Source organism: Cyrtonyx montezumae, unplaced genomic scaffold (assembly GCF_038088225.1).
Source record: "Cyrtonyx montezumae isolate F1298 unplaced genomic scaffold, pur_monq_1.0 scaffold_37, whole genome shotgun sequence".
NCBI lineage: Eukaryota > Metazoa > Chordata > Aves > Galliformes > Odontophoridae > Cyrtonyx > Cyrtonyx montezumae.
The window spans coordinates 948,711-964,627 of NW_027072042.1; the positions used below are offsets into that span (position 1 = coordinate 948,711).

The 15,917-nt window shown below is 50.4% G+C and overlaps 1 protein-coding gene across 1 annotated transcript in view; it reads left to right on the forward strand.

Moving 5' to 3' along the window:
• Positions 1-475: 475 nt before the first annotated feature.
• The window catches only part of GDPD5 (glycerophosphodiester phosphodiesterase domain containing 5), a 158,423-nt gene continuing 142,981 nt past the window's right edge, over positions 476-15,917 (forward strand). Inside the window, exon 1 of the mRNA XM_065745754.1 lies at positions 476-661. The gene's annotated coding sequence lies outside the window, so the exon portion shown is untranslated. The remainder of the gene's footprint in view (positions 662-15,917) is intronic.

Below are 15,917 nucleotides of genomic sequence, written 5' to 3' on the forward strand. Positions count from 1 at the left end.
ACGTGTGTATGTATGTACACGTTGCTCTTGGGATGGAGGGTTTCCAGACCTACGGAGAGGAGGAGGATGAAAAAGGATGATGAAGGATGAAGGAAAAGACAGTGGGTGCTGTGCGATGAAGCCTTTCGGGTCCCATCACCACCAAACCCTTTGGGTCCAAGCAGCCAAAGCCTTTCCCACCTCTTCGGGTGGAGCTGTGGGGTGAGAAAAGCTTTGGCACAGAGCTGAACCCCCAAAACCTCATCTCGGGGACAGCTCTTGGGGAGGCACGCCGTAAGGTCAGCCGCGAGAAGAAAAAGGCTGCGGAGCTTTAGGGTGCAGCCTTCCTCCTCCTTCTCCTCCTCCTCCTCCTCCTCCTCCCGCTGCTCAGGGCGGAGCCGTCCCTCCCAGCCCCCGCCCCGCAGCCGGGAGCGGGCGGCGGAGCGGAGAGCGGAGCGCTGCGGGGACACGGGGACAGGGGGACACGGGGACAGGGGGACACGGCTCTGCCACCGCCCCGCGCCCGAACCACCGCTGTCCCCAACGCTGAGCTGCCCGGGCACGGCTCCGCCACCGGCATCGCTGCCCCCGGGGACGGGGGGGGGACATCGCTGGGAGGGGACGGGGTTCCCCCCCGCATCGGGGCTGGGCGACCTGGAGGATCTCCCGGCGGCAGCTGCAGGTAAAGCTGGGGATGGGGAGGGGGGGGGTGGGGGGGTGGGAGAGGTTGGGCTGGGGGGAGTTTTGAGTCCTTTTTCTGCGTGGGGGACACACGGGGGGGATGCTGAGCCGGGGAGGGTATCGGGTGTTTCACCTCTAGAGCTTCTCCGCTGATTTGAGTGGTGCTTTTTTTTCCCGGAAAAAAAAAAAGTCTTCCTTAGTCCTTTGTGACTGCTCCAAGCGGTTTGCCCCCTTTGCCCCCCCCACAAAACAAATGTGCACCTCGCGCGGCCGAGAGCATCCCAAGCGAAGTTGGGAGATGCTAGATGTTGCCTTGCAGTGGGGGGCACCCACCTAGGAAAGGCACCTGGGGACCCTCAGCTCTCCCCCCACCCCAGCTGTCAGGGTGTGGGTGCAGCCACCCCCGTCTCTCCTTTAGGCCATACTTGTTTTACAGGTCATGCTTCATTTTTATACACTGCTCTCCAAATAATGCCACCAGCTGTATCCCGCTGCCCCAGGGCTTGTCTCTGGGCTCATAAAACCCCAAGAAACCCAAATCCCAGAGGTTTTCTGACCACTTGCCCGGCGTGTGCTGGAGGAGCATCCCTGTCCCACGCCCAGCTCTCCCGATGGGGTTGAGATGGGGACGTCCTGAGGGGGAATTTGGGGGATGTCCCGGGTGGCTTTTGGGGACATCACCCCGGAGCAAAGCCCCATTGCTATGAGCACGCTGAATTCCTTCCCAGCACCGATGGAAAGAATAGATGTAAAAGGTCTTATCCCACCCCCGATGCTCAGCAAAGAAAACACTCAAGAAAAGGAGGAATTCGGGAAAAGAGAGAGGGAAAAAAAAGAGAGAAATAATAATAATAAAAAAATTCTCCTTGCTGTTTTACTGAGGCTGCCTCACAAGTTTTGGCTGCCCAGAAAACTGGGCGTTGCGGAGTCGTGGTGGAAATGGAAATGTGAGCTTTCCTCTGGAAAAGGTCTGTTGTAGCAATTCCCAGTGATGGAGCTGCAGCGTTTCGCCCTGGCCAGATGGAAACGGGGATACTTCAGCCAGGAGGATGAAAAAAAAACCCAACAAACCCTTCCCCAGAATGGGGATTTTCAAACTCGCTGTGCTCTGATTCTTAGGGTTGGGTTGGCACGGCTGCTATTATTACTTGCAGTCATGTGGGCTGAAGGGGTTATTTTGGGGCTGGAAAGGGATAGCGGATACACGATCGGAATAGTGACAATGCTGCATCATTAAAGGAAAAAAAGAATGATGGCTCTCTTTGCTGGAAAATGAGTGCTCACTGTGTGAGCCTGTGCAGGGCTGTCTGCAGGACAGGGTTGTGTTGGGTGTGGGGAGCACTGAGCCCCAGCGTGCTGCTTCCAGCTGCCAGGAAACACAGTGCCATCAGCAGAGAAAAGTTAGATCTGCTCTTGCAGAGCTTTTTCTGGGTTTGGAGCTTGCACAGATGCAGGATGGATGCCTTCCACCTACTGCCCATCTCCTACATTGCCAGCTTGGCAGGTGTGGCTGGGGAGAAGTTGGAGGGAACGAGCACCCTGCTTCATTCTGGCTGTCACTTGGCTATGGAAGCCGTCCCTTAACACTCTGCACAGCTTTGTCCACCTGAATCCTTCAAGACTGTGACTGTAACCTGTTTTCATTGAACCATAAGGGTTGGGAAAGACCTCCAAGCTCACCAACCCCAACCCATCCGCACCATTCCCACTCATCGAATCGTAAGAGTCAATAAGTTGGGGAAAGACCTCCAAGCTCACCAACCCCAACCCATCCCCACTTTCTTCCCCACCACGACTTGAAGCACCTTTAAGCCAACATTCCCTCCTGCTGTTCTGGGATGTCGCTGCTGCTGCTTTGGTGGTGAATACAAGCTCAGAGTTCATTTTGGTGTCTCTATCAAGCTGTACTTTTTCTATTAAACAAGCATGTTCTGCACATTACGCTCCTCCCCGCAATGAATTCTGTACGTGAAGGCAAAACATGACTGATGTTTGTCTTGAGCCTCGACAACGAGCAGCACAAAGAAAATGAGTTCAGGTTCGATCAATTTATTTAGCGTCGGGCTGTGGATTCAGGAGCTGCTGGCTTGGAATTAATGATAAAGGGTTTCGTTTCAGCGAGGCAACAAATTGCTTTTATGAAGCAGGAAGGTTATAGTGAGATAATGAGCCAGCTGCAGGGGCCAGGGGTGGCTTCCTGCACTTGGAGCTACAAAGTGCCACGTGAACTTGATCTTGGGTAACTGCATTAAAGTTGTTACAGGGTGGCTGTATGGGTCACGAGAACTCCAGTCTGCAAATGCTGTCCTAAGTTGAGGTTAAGGTCTTGGCAGGGAGTGCCCGCTTTGCCCTCGTTGTCTGCACAGCATTCAGGTGCTCACCGGTGGTGGCAGTTAGGTGTGGATGCCCTTCCAGCAGACACACCTGCAGGGAACAGCAGCCTTTAGCTGGCTTTCAAGTCCTGCTGAGGGCGAAGATAAAAGGATGTGGTTGCACCTCTAAAACGTGGCATTGCTGCTCTACAGCTCTTGACCTGCACGTGGTGGTTTGGCTTTGGCCAACGTTGAGAGCGTTGGGGTTGAAGGTGGGTATGGGTGATCGGGGCTCTGTAAAGGATGTGCTTTCCTTAGCGGGTGATGCCAGTTTGAAACTCCTTTTTAACGAGGCTGTGCTCCCAAAGTGCCTTATTGAGATGACTGAGATGCTTCACACCTTCTTGCCAGTGGCGATGGGATCCACCTGGCAGCCACTTGGCTCCTGCCATAAAGAGGCATCGTTAGGCTGCAGCAGCTGCTAATTACACCTCCAGGAGACCAAACGGTGGGGGAAAAGGTGTTTCTGGGGGTTTCTCTTTGTGCAGCAAAATAAGGAAGGCTGTTAGTGGGAGGAGGAGGAGGCTGCTGCTGTTTTGCTGGTTCCCACTGCTGTGGTTTTGGGGTGAGTGATGTCTCTTGGCTTCTGCTTTTCCCATCAGCTCTTTTATCTCCTGGGCCTTGAGCATGCAGGGCTGCTGCTCCCCAAAATCGTGTAGTATGAAGCTGAGTGTTCCCTCTGCTCAGAAGAGGGCAGTGTCACACCAACAAGCTGCTCCCTGCGTGGCAGTGCCACCCTTTTCCCACCCAAGGGTGTGATTTCCACTCCCCATATGGGACCTCAGTGCCTTCTTCCCTTCCTTCCCTCCCCGAGCAAAACATCTCTGTTCCAGATGTGCTGACCACGAGTGTGCTTACGGTGTTTACCAAACCTCTGTAGGATGACTGAGCATGTGATGCAGGGAAAAAGGGATTAAAGGGATTGTTTATAGCAGTTGCTTTTGCTTGGCAGCCCCTCTGTAAACAGTGATTAGATGCAGCTACTTTAACGCACGTCTCTGCTTTTGGAGAAGCTGTGTGCCAGCATTTGGCTGTGCTGCTATTCCCCTCTGTAGTTCTCCCCTCTTCCTCCAAAAATACCCCCAGGGACTGGCAGGATGGTTGCGTGGATGCTTGGTGAAATAGCCTGTCACTGCTCCATAGTCTGAAAAAGCCTTATTTTTATATGTATCTAAATATTTGTACAACATCTCTGCCAAGAAATGGTTTCAAGGTACAGCACGTTCCCTTGAAGGGTGTTCCAACACGGCCCTTCTTGGGTGGCAATGGGAAATCTCTCCTCGATTGGGTCCTTCTCACTGTGTGTTTTCACGTGCTGAATCCATCACACGTTGTGATGGAGCTCTGTCCCCATTTTCTCTGTCTGCTTTTACATAGGACCAGCTCCGTGAAGGATGTTTCTCTTGTAGATGTGTTTTTGGCAGTGATTTTCACAGCTCCTCCTCCAGGAGCTGCTGAAGTGATGTTTGTAGAATTGTCTCAGAATGGCTTGGGTTGGAGCGGACCTTCAGGATCATCCAGCTCTCCTGCCATGTGCTGGGTGTCCACCACCAGCCCAGGGTCCCATCCATGGCCTTGGGCCCCTCCAGGGATGGGGCACCCACAGCTCTTGGGCAGCAGTGCCATAATAATATGGTTATTACTACTATTATTCATCCTCCTGGATGAAGGGTGGAGGCAAACCACACCGCATCCCAGATGATGCACAGATCTGGGTACTGGCTCCATCGTGTTGATGGGTAACTATTTCCTGGGATGTGTCTGTTCTGGTTTCAGTGTAATTCCCAAGATGTGACAAAATTGCATCCTTCTGCTCGCCCAACCACCACTGTGCTGCTTTGCACAGGGATCTGGGCTGCTACATCACAGAGGGTGGGGAGGTGATGGACTGCAGGTCTACGCTTTTATCTGGGACTGCTTAGCAGGGCTGTTTCACTTTTGGATTTACTGTGTGGTTCTGTGTTAAAACAGCTCTTGTCTTGCACTGAAAGAAGCTTCTCCTTCCCCCAGCTGGAATTTAGATATGTCGAGCAGAACAAGTCCTGCTGGATGCTGTTTCTTTTAGTTGCACTGAGTTTTAGGCTCCCATTTGCAGAGGTTGCTCAGCATCTTGGATCTGATTTTAATAGCACAAAGTGAGGAGCAGTGTTTCCTTTAATAGTTATTCCAAATACCACATTTAAAGAGGCATAATGGGTTGGCTGTACGCTTATACACTAACCCTCAGCTCGAGTCTATCTTGAGCCACTTGTCTTGTATTGATGGATCTCTTGCGCTGACAGTCACCCCACCATAAATGAAATTGCCTCCATCTAAAATCGAGTCAACGGTCTCTTTGTCTACTGCAGCACTGCAGCAAAACAAATAAAACCAATTAAATTGTCAGACCAAGAGTCTGAACAAGTCAACAGGAGCCCCGTGGCTGCTGGTCGTAGCCAGGAGGTCATGGGGTGGTGAGGGACGCACTGAGCCCTCAGTGAGGGGAAGGGAAGCAGCCTTAATCCCAGAGCAGTCACTTAATGAGCTTGGGGAGGATTTGGGGCTGTGTCCGTGCTTCTCGTCCTGCTGGGTTTCCCAGACCTTTCTGTGGAGGTGGAAATGTGGTGTGAAGGGGCAGGTTTGCCCTTCCAAGATCTTTAAGATCCCCTGCCCACCCTACCGTGCCCAGTGACCGCATCCTTCAGAACCACAACGATGTGGGACTGGAACACCCTGGGGATGGTGAGCTCCTTCCCTGGGCAGCCTGTGCCATGGAGAAGAAATTATTCCTAATGCTGTTCCTTGGGGTTAAAACATATCCTGCATGTCTGAGCTGTAGGTATGGGAAGGGCTCATCCGACCCTTTGACCTCCCTCTCATTCATGGGGATAGGAGAGGTTCTGTAGGGTAAGAAGTGTACAGGTCCCATGTCTCTAACCTGACTGCTTTGCTCTAGATTGAAACCCAGGGTAGAAAAGCTTTCTGAGGCTGTCAGGTGGGTGATGTTTTGTAGGAAGCCACCTGATACGGCAGTGATTACATCTGTGGCTATTGTGGGAATGTTGGTGTCCTTCTGTCTGCTAATTATTCAAGCTGATGAGACTTTAAACCATCACTCAAACCTACTGCAGTCGGGAATTCAGTGAGTGGGGAGCCCTGGTGTCCTGCCCAGGGTGCCCACGCACCCATGGGGTTTGGTTGGCTTTTCTTTGGGGCTGGGATTTCTCTATGACTGTTGGAGACCAGCACTCGGTGCTGCTGAGCAGCCCCTGTAACCTGTGCGTGGCTCGTTAGGAGCCCTGCAGTTCATCAAGAGGAGAGGTGAGGCCTTATGGCTTCTCCAGACTTCTATTTTCAGCCGTGTTCCTGTTAACATGCAAATTATGTTTATCGGGGAGGGTTGCTCCGCGCTCAGCTTGCAAGCCCTGTTTTCCAGCCTCTATAGAGATAGCAAAAAGCTTGCTAAAAATACATTTATGACATCTCCCCGTGCTCATCAGCTTGGTGCTGTGAGCTCCTGAGCTGCCTGCTCCGCTGCAGTTGTTGCTCTGGGAATACACAGTGGTGGGCAGCTTTGATTTTGGGGGATGGTTACCCCTCTGCTTGGGTTTGGCATGAACTTGGGTTGCTGCTGGTGAGCTCCTAGCAGCTGCGCTCTCCTCTCCTGTTTTTGTTCCTGGAGGCAGAATCGGTGTTAAAGCAAAGCAGCAAAACTTGTACCCAGCTCTGAATTCATCGCAGAGTGCTTCTCATCCTCATTAAAAGCCTAATTTAACGTGTGAAGTTTACAGCTTGGCTGGAGAGACTTTGCCTTATCACAAGCGCTCCCTAAGTGGGTCTGGCTTTGCACAAGGGCGGTTTTTTTGTTTGGATCTCAAGGCTTTGGAGAGCTGTATAACATACAGGAATGTGACGTGCTCGTGGGTAAGACAGCTGTATATGTTAAAATGTTAATGTGATGGGAGTACGGGTGCTCTGGTGTCTCTTTACACTGCCAGGCAAGGTCACCCTGCTGCTGCTGAGACAAACTGTGCAGGGCTCCACAGGGTTCTGTTTGGCAAAGAAATAGCAATCTGCTTGTGGGATGATAGCAGGGGAGCTGCTGGCCCTGAGAACATGGGCAGGAGGAGTGGAGGTGAAGGCCAGCACCCGAGGATGTGTCCCTCCTCATGTCGGTGCCCCTGCAGTGTGCTGGCATTTCAGCTCGTCTTCTCACCTGTGGCCACTGGATTTTAGCATCTGTCGACCTTGTTTCTTCCTCTTTCTTCAAAGGAAACACAAGTCAGAGAGCAAAGCTGGATGCTGGGAGCAGTCTGAAGGGAGGTGGATGTGTGTGGTAGAGCAAGCTCTGTGAACTCCACGTGGCCTGGCAAGTTGCTCTTTCCTTCTTGAAGGGAGAGGGCGTTGGGGTGATCAGTGCCACCAGGATGGAGGTAACCAGCTGGCTGCACGCCCTTCTCGATGTCCCACGGAGGCTGCTGTCAGCTGTGGCATTTGGGGACACGCTTGGCACTCCTCAGGGAGCAGCACAGATCTTTGCTGGGCAGTGGTGTTGACCACAGAAGTAGCTGTGAAATGGTGTGCTTTATAGGCATGAAAAACAGAGCAGGAGTTAACACAACTGCCTCCAGAGCCTTATGGGTGTCTGAGCCCATGTTGGATGGTGGCATCCCAGCAAGGCTGCCACAACTGGCAGAAGTGGGAGGCTTTTACTGTGGCTTTTCTATCTCCAGTGGATATTAAATAGCATGGTTTCCAGCTAGGAGCCGTCAGAGCTCTTGGAGTGATGTACCTACTGAGATATCCAGTTAAAGCCTGGACATACCCCTTGGTCTTCCCCAGAAGAACATGGGGAGGAAGCTCTTGGCCTCGAGGACGAGGTTGGTTCCTCCAGGTTTGAGTTTCCAGCCCTCAAAAACTGTTGCCGTTGCTCTTGTCCTGAGTTCGTAATGCAATCCAACTCCAAAAATTGTTGCTACAGATTGAAAATACTCTTAATTTATCCTTCATTAGGGGTGACTTTTGGGGAGCTGTTGTAAGCAGGTTGCTTGTTGCAATCCATCTGCCAGGCTGGGAATGCTGTGGTGCACGCTGCTCTCGAGCTGCTTGGGTATTGACGTGCTAGGAAGCCTTAATGATGCTGGTGACCTGTCCTTGCCTCACCTGGTGATAAATTGCTTCACCTGCAAATGGACTGAGCTGGCAGGGGTGAGAGATGTGGACAGAGGGTAACAACGTGCTGGATTCGAGTTGGTGACCTGAAGCAAAGGCTCCTGTTGGCCTGAAAACCCCTCGAGGTTTTATCTTGATGTGCTAAATGCCATTGTATTGCAGCAGGAAGGTGATTAGTTCACTGGAAAGGAGCCTGTGCATTTGGACGAAGCTGTAACCTGAAGTCCTGACTTCTAGAGATGTCCTGGAGTGAGCGGTTACAGATTGACTCCTAAGAGCAGAATGAATTTAAATGAGGTCCTCTATATTTCGAAAGGAGTCAGCTTAGTGTGCTAAAAGCCTTCTAACACAAGAGTCCTTAAATCCAAGCTGCAGGGAGATCTGCCTTAAGGTCTGGGCTCTGCTCCACACCTGTCCCTGAGCACTTAATGGTCTGCATTTTGCATCCCCTTCGCAGGGGGCTGCAGAGCTCGGGGGTACCTGGGGTGAGAAGCAGCGAGCTCGTGAGGTCACAGGTTTGGGGGGTAACAGTGTCAAGAAGACCAAGTGTCCACTTGTCTTTCTGCAGCCCCCCTCCCTGGGTGTTACACGCTTCTCTCTATCTCTGCTGATGTTTGCTGTAGTGATAAGAAGGGCTCTGTAAGGAGTGTGCTCTGTGGCAGATAAAACTGACTGTGTGCAAGAGCTGTTCCAGCTGGGAGCTTATCAGCCCTATTAAAACATCAGCAGAGCTGGAGAGAAGTGGATGTTTGGGGTCCTTTAGCAGAGCAGGAATGATCAGCAAGGTGTTGTGCTGAAGTACTGCTGCTCAGTGAGTCCCTCTTAAATGCGTTTTGTTGTTATTGCTTTTTTTTTTTTTTAATGGTGGGGGATAATGTGGGGAGCGAGGCTTGTCAAGTGACCAAGCATTTGTCTTGAATGCAGGCAGCTGGTTACTGTGCTGCGTGTCTGTGGCTGGAATGGGGCAGCTGGAGGTTGGTGGAGGTGGTAGCTCACAGGGTGTATTAAATTGAGAGACCCTCCTCCTCCTGCATGGAGAGAGGGCTCCTGGTGCTTTTGTCCAGCTATTGAATACAAGTGCAGAGAGGACGAATCTCCCAGTGTGGCTTGATGCTCCTTTAGGGCTCCAGCAGAGATGGGAAGACCTGGGCTGAGTCCAGTGAAAGGTGCAGTGGTGTAGGGTGAGGCCGGGTGTCCCACCGTGATTTGGGAGCTCCTGGGAACAACACACTTCCATGTGCTGCCTGAATGCACTGAGATGAGTGGTAAGGCTGCTGCAGTCTGAGCACGGGCACGTCTCGTCCTTCTGAGCTGGACAGCTGACTCCATCCAAATCTGTGACTTGGAGCCCTCATCAGAGGGTGGGTGCCTACAGCTACTCTCTAAAAAATAACAACAGGTTTAGCTCTGATTTCTTTTTGTCTTAGGGATTGAAAGCATTCATCTCCAGCCTCCACAAAAGTCCTTCCCAAAGTTGGATGGAGCCTGGAGGGTGGAACTGGATGGCTGAGAACAAGTCAAGGACCTGGAAAGGGGACTCAATTGCTTGGTTGCTCCTAACTTACTCTTGGAAACAGTGGTCAGGCACTGGCACATCTGCTCAGGGGGTGGTGGAGTCACTGTCCCCAAAGGTATTCCAGAACTGTGGGGATGTGGCACTGAGGGACATAGTGGACGTGGTAGGATGGATTGGGGTTGGACTTGGATATCTTAGAGGGCTTTTCCAACCTTAACGATTCTCTGATCCTATTAGGAAGTGGAGCAAAGGTGGGAAATGCTTTTCTTGCTTGCTTCCCTGTTCCCTGTCCTAGACTGCTCTTACAATCGTAGAATGGTTTGAGTTGGAAGGGACCCTTAGAGGCCATTGGGTCCCACCCCACGTGGTGCAGAGGGACAGCACAGCCCCAGCAGTGCTCAGAGCCCCATCCCCCAACCTTGGGTGTCTCCAGAGATGGGGCACCACCACCTCCGTGGGCGCCCTTTATTTTTATTACAGTTTTAGCATCTCTTGATTTCTTTTGCACTGGAAGGGGTCCTTCAGAAGGCAGCATGGGTGGTACAGGGCCTGGCTTGACCCAACTGTTGGCACAGCAGGAGATGGAGGCTGGAGGGAGCTGGGATTTGGCAGGAGCGAGGCATGCTGTGGGCTGGTGGCAGCAGTGCTCGTGCTCTCTGCAAAGCCACGCTGCAGGATTTCAGCTGGCCAGGCCAAGCTTATTTCATGGAATATCAGCCCTGGCTGTGCTGCAGATAGCTCGAGCTGTTGAAAGAGATGGCATTTGGATAAAACCTGGAGCAAATGCTTGCTGCTGTTACACAAGGTCAGCGTGACCGTCTGGCTCCCACATTGGGTCGTTGGGTTCAGTTTTTCAGCAAACACTTGCTACTGCTCAGCTGTGTAATCAGCTAACAGGATTTAATACCACATCCAATGTTTCTAGCTCAGCTTTGTGCTGGCAACGTAATCCAAAAGAAGGTAGACTTCAAATGAGTGGAAATGTGAGGTCCTGGGGCTGTCCAATCCTGGTACCAGATAGTGGAGCCATCTGATTGCTGCTCTAACAGCTCTAACTGAACTGGCTCAGTGCTGTGGAGCTGGGGATAAGGAACATCTAATGGCACTTATTAAATCTCAAAGACCTTGCACTTAAGGCAGATTCTCTGTGAAGTCTCTCTTGTTTAAATACTGGAGGTGGAAAACACAAACCGACTCCTGCGTTGTGGGAAGGTGGTTGCAGTGAGTCTGGTGCCTCTTTCCACCTTGGCAACTGGAACCCCAAACTGCTCTGTATTTCAAGAGGGAAATCTCTGCTTCAAGTTGGAGGTGGAACTCAACAGAGGTGGGAAGTCTGGGAGGAAGAGGAGGTGAACAAATGGTAGAAGGAAGGCATCAAACAGCTTAAACCTCTGTGTACCATCTGCCCTCAAACCTTCCACGTGTTGGCAACAGGTCTTGAACCTCAGCACAATTTCTTGTTCTTATGGTGGTGTTTTTGTTCCTTTTTTTTTTTCTCCAGCACTCCTGAAGATATTTACTTATTAAGATTTATGGGATGCTTACAAGAGGGGAAAGCTCTTGACCTAATGCTGTTGTTTGTGGAGAATGCCCAAGTGCTTGACCAAGAGCCTGGGCTTCACATCACCTCAACCACTGCTGACTTGTGCCTGGCTGCCCCGAAGCACATTGCTGTGTTACCTGGAGCTGATACACTGCACTCCCAAACTCCCCATTTTTGGTGATGGATTCCACATGTTTAATTACTCCAGGCTGACTTTATCTCATGCCTTTCCTTCAGGAAAAAAAAATACTGCCTAAAACACCTGTGGCTGAGAGCTCTACTGAGCCAGCTCATGGACAAGGATATGAGTAAAACCTCGTTATGTCGCATGCCCCATCAACTTGAATGCTTGTTAAACAGCAAAGCTGTTGAGAGAGAGCATTGGGCTGAGGCAGTGTTGCTGCTATTAAAAAGTAAATACAGCAGCAAAGGGCTGAGTGTGGAAACAAATAGTGCTGTGGATGCCTGAGAGAGGGTACATAGGGGTTGTGGAGCTGCCTGGGTTATCCCCAAGGCTTGATACCAGCTAAGAGATTTGGGTAGGTGGCAGATGCCCACGGGGAAAGCTTTGTGTCACAGGAGTAATACATCCTCTCCTTGCCATGAAGTCTTTATTTGAACCATTTTCCTGTTCTAAGTGTTAAACTTAGAGTTGGTTCTTCTAATGGATGGGGGAAGCAAAGCTTGTCCCTTTGTTCCGTAGAGGAACTGTGAAATGGTGTTTGGCAGGCTGAGAGATCTGGTGTCCTGGTGGCACAGGCTGAGCGAGGACTTGAGGAACACTCAGATGTATGAGGTCTGCTCGAGTTCATAGAATCTTAAAGTTGGAAATGAGCTCCAGGGCCCCCAATCCACCCCACTATGTCCCTCAGTGCCAGAAGAATTTTTCCCTGATATCCAACCTGAGTTGTCATGTTCTGTTCATCTGTTGTCCTCTTGCACTTCGGCCTGGGCAGGAGGTACCTCTGTAGGAAACTGCCTCTTCTGGAAGTTACTTAGCAAAGCATTAGAATTGCTGGGAAGGATTGAGTGTCCCATCCCTGGAGGCGTTCAAGGCCAGGCTGGATGTGGCTCTGGGTGTCCTGCTGGGAAAATAGTGAACTGCAAGCAAATTGCTTCAAGTTTTTCCTGCAATCCCAGATCCCTACAGGCTTGGACGGAAAGCCTGGGACTGTTTTCAGCACAAGAAGACAGCCTCACGTGCCGAGATGTAGTTCTGGGCAGAGCCTTCATGTCTGTGCTTTGGTTCCTCCTCCAGAGGAGATGATGCTGACTTTGCATATGTAGCAAAGCAGATGTCAGGGATTGCTGCTGCAAATGCTTATTTATCCCCTTGGATTCCTCAGTGGGCTATTTTTAAGCTTAAAGCAGTGGCTCTCGACACTGATGCCCCTGTGGAAACAAGAGGTGCCTTTGCTTTCCTGCTGTTTTTCTGTAAGGTTCACTTCATTGCAGTCCTAGTAGGCCACATCCATCTTCACTCTCTTCTCCAAGTGTAGCTGATGTTTCTTGCAAGGCTCATTGTTTTCTTGCTTCCCAAGAGAGATGGGGGCAGGAAGGGTGCTCCTCTTTTTCTTCCTGTCAAAGCTATCCTTTGGCCAGTTATTTTTTATTACGGGTGACTTAGAAATGGTGTAAACTTGAAACAGGTCTTTGTGTGGAGTTACACAAGTGAGCAGTTGGAAGCGTGAGTTTCAGGGCAAGTATTTGCTCTGAGGCCAAGACGGAAAAATAAGAGGCATTAGTTCTGATTGTGCCTTCTGCTTCCCATTTCTGGGATCACTGGAGCACAGTGCTGTTCATCTTGTTTTTAAATTATGAAATGCTCCATCTGCTGGTTGTGTGCCCTCATAGTGGGAGGTCGCTATGGAGTCTCGGATTGATGCTGTGATGGCAGATCTGAAGGAAAGGGAAGTGGGACTCCTCTGTATGCTTTACACACACCTCCTCTGTGGTTTTGGTTAAGGAGACTAATGTGTCTCTGTTCAGTGACAGCAAAATAGAGGACATGCTGCTACCTCAGGGTGGGTTGGTGGGGCAGTGTAAGGGTGTGAAGAGTTGGATGCTGTACAAAAGTGGGTAGACACGAAGGCTGTTCCCTCCTGCAGATATCTTCCTATAAATCCAAATTCCTTGGGCTAGCCGTGCTTGGACACAACAGCTCTGTGGATATGCCTGGTGGTGTCAAAAATGAGTGGTTTCTTGTGAGGAGGCAGGTGTGTGCTTCCAGGCATGCCTGCAGCTGGGTCTGGATATCTGGGATGGGAGAAGTACCAAGAGATATGACGTGAGCTGTGTTTTTCTCAGAGAATTGCCTCCTGGAAGTCATCGTGTGTGCCCTCTATTTTTCCCACTTTGAAGATTGGAGCTGACAGTACAGGTCACCTGCATGATCCCTGCTATCTCAGGAGTATTTGTGTGGAGTTTTCACATGTTCAGCCAGCAAAATGCCACAGACAAGCTGTAGAGCAGCCAGCTATCAAGAGAAGAGTTTCATTCCTAGAAAGTGACTGTAGGTGGATCACTCAGCCTGTTCCTGCTGCAGCGCTGTTGGTTTGGGCTCATAAACTCAACTTCTCAGGTGCCTGCTCTAACAAATGTCGATGTAGAGCTCCAATGATGTGGTTGCAGTGTCCTGGGAAGGTGACAACCCCTCTGGCAGAATAGAGCTACAGCTTTGAGAGGGCAGCACTTCAGATGTGCCATTGGGTTACATAAATGCTGCCCTCAACCACTTTGAGCATCTCAATCCATGGTAGAGTACACATAATCTTACCTGAGAATCTCTACTGCGCAGTCTGTAGTGAAGCTGTGATTTGAACTGTTGTCCTTCCATCTCTGTCCCAAAATGTTTTGTACGTACAGTGTAGGTATTGTTTCCTCTTGCATTGGGCAAAAAATATTGTCAAAGAGAGAACAGGAGAATTTGAAGCTGGTTGGTCTGCAGTGCTACGGAAGGACAGGGTGGCATCAGCAGGGAGGTAAGTTGGTGGAAATCCATCTTGGTGTCAGGCTGGGATGGATGGGGCATACAATGCCTGCGTGAACGTGTTGGGATGTGTCTACACGATGGGATTTTTTGGTGGGGATGGCAAGGATTGAGAACTGTGAAGAGCTAGTGCTTCGTAGGAGACTGGACCCCGTGCCTGGCTTTCAGGCTGAGTAGGTAGGCATCAGTCAGTTATTATTACAACCTCAGCACAAAGTTATTTTAACATGAACTGTATCCAGAGGGCCATTGGATGACCGTGGCTGCTAAAAGTGGAGAGTAGGAGTGATGGAGATGGGATTAGAAAAGGGAATCTGCAGCAGTTTCCATTCTTCACCTTTCCTTCCTAATGGTCATTGTCCAGGGCAATGACCAAATGCCACACACTTCATTTGTGATTTACTTTTATACACACTGATGGACGGAACTCAACGCCACAAATACTTCCAGATTTGGATGCAGCCTGCCAAAAATAGTGGGGAGCTCTGTGGGGGCTGTTCCCTGCTGAATGTTTCTGCTGCCTTTATCCTGAGCATGCCAACAGGCTGAGTTCAAGGAGCATCTTTGGAGCCAGTGGGAGATGAAGATGGTAAAGGGGAAACTTTCCTGCTGCTGTGGTAGGGACATGGAAACTGTTATGTCACCTTGTGGGATGCTTGTTGTTCTGTATTTTATATCTAGACACTGTAATGTGAGTATTGCTGCTTTTTATTCCAATGGATCTGTATTTTTTGGTACTCTGGGGTTGAACTGTGGGAGTAACAGTGGTCTTCAAACCTGAAGATCTCTGATTTGGAGATTTCTGTCCCAGTAACTGTGGATCAGCTGGGGTGGGAGTGAATCCCCAGTCCTTTGGGTCTGATTATAGGTCTGTGAGCTATGTATAACTGCTTCTCCATAGATGTTCACACGTGGTGCAGAAGTGTCTGAGCCTATCTCTGCATCTCCCTTACCAGTCTGCTTTAGGCTCCATAGGGTGCTTGGGAAGGAGGGCAATAGGGAGAGTGTTGGCTCCTTACGTTCATTATGGAAATGGCACCTGCCCCATGCCGCAGGCTCAGCTTTGCACTGGTGGATGTTAAGCTGTAATGCATCATTGCCGTGGTGGCAGCTGCCTTGTTCACATCAAGGAACAACTCCATGCAGGTTGCTTTGGATGCACAGTTTGTTTTTTTTTCCCCACGCTGTTGGAAAAAGCCATTTCTCAAGTTAAACACAAGCCTTTTCAGGACAGCTTATGAGCTGTTACAAGGTAAAACACAGAATAAAGTGAAAGCTGATTTAATCAGGAGAGAGTTTGAGGCCGCTGCTTACCCTGACCAACCTCGTCAAGTCCAATTTTTGCTGAGCTGATAACCTGGAGAGATTCCTATGGCATAAACAGAGCAGCACAATATACATTGCTGTGAAATACTGTTGTGCAGGTGGGGCTGGTGAAGAAATATTCAGGATCCCTAAAATGCTTCATCTACCTGGAGCAAAATAACTAAAACTAAATCTGCTCTGGGACATCGTTTTCCAAAGGACTTTCCCCAGGGTGTGAGTTTTGGTTGGAAAGCCAGTGACCCATGTCAGCAGTGGGGTTTGTGTGTTGCTAGGTGTGGCACTCAGACTTGTGGCTTTCTGGCTATATAGGAACTGGCATTGCTGGTAGGGTGAGTTCTTGTCCTTGGATGCCATTGGTTG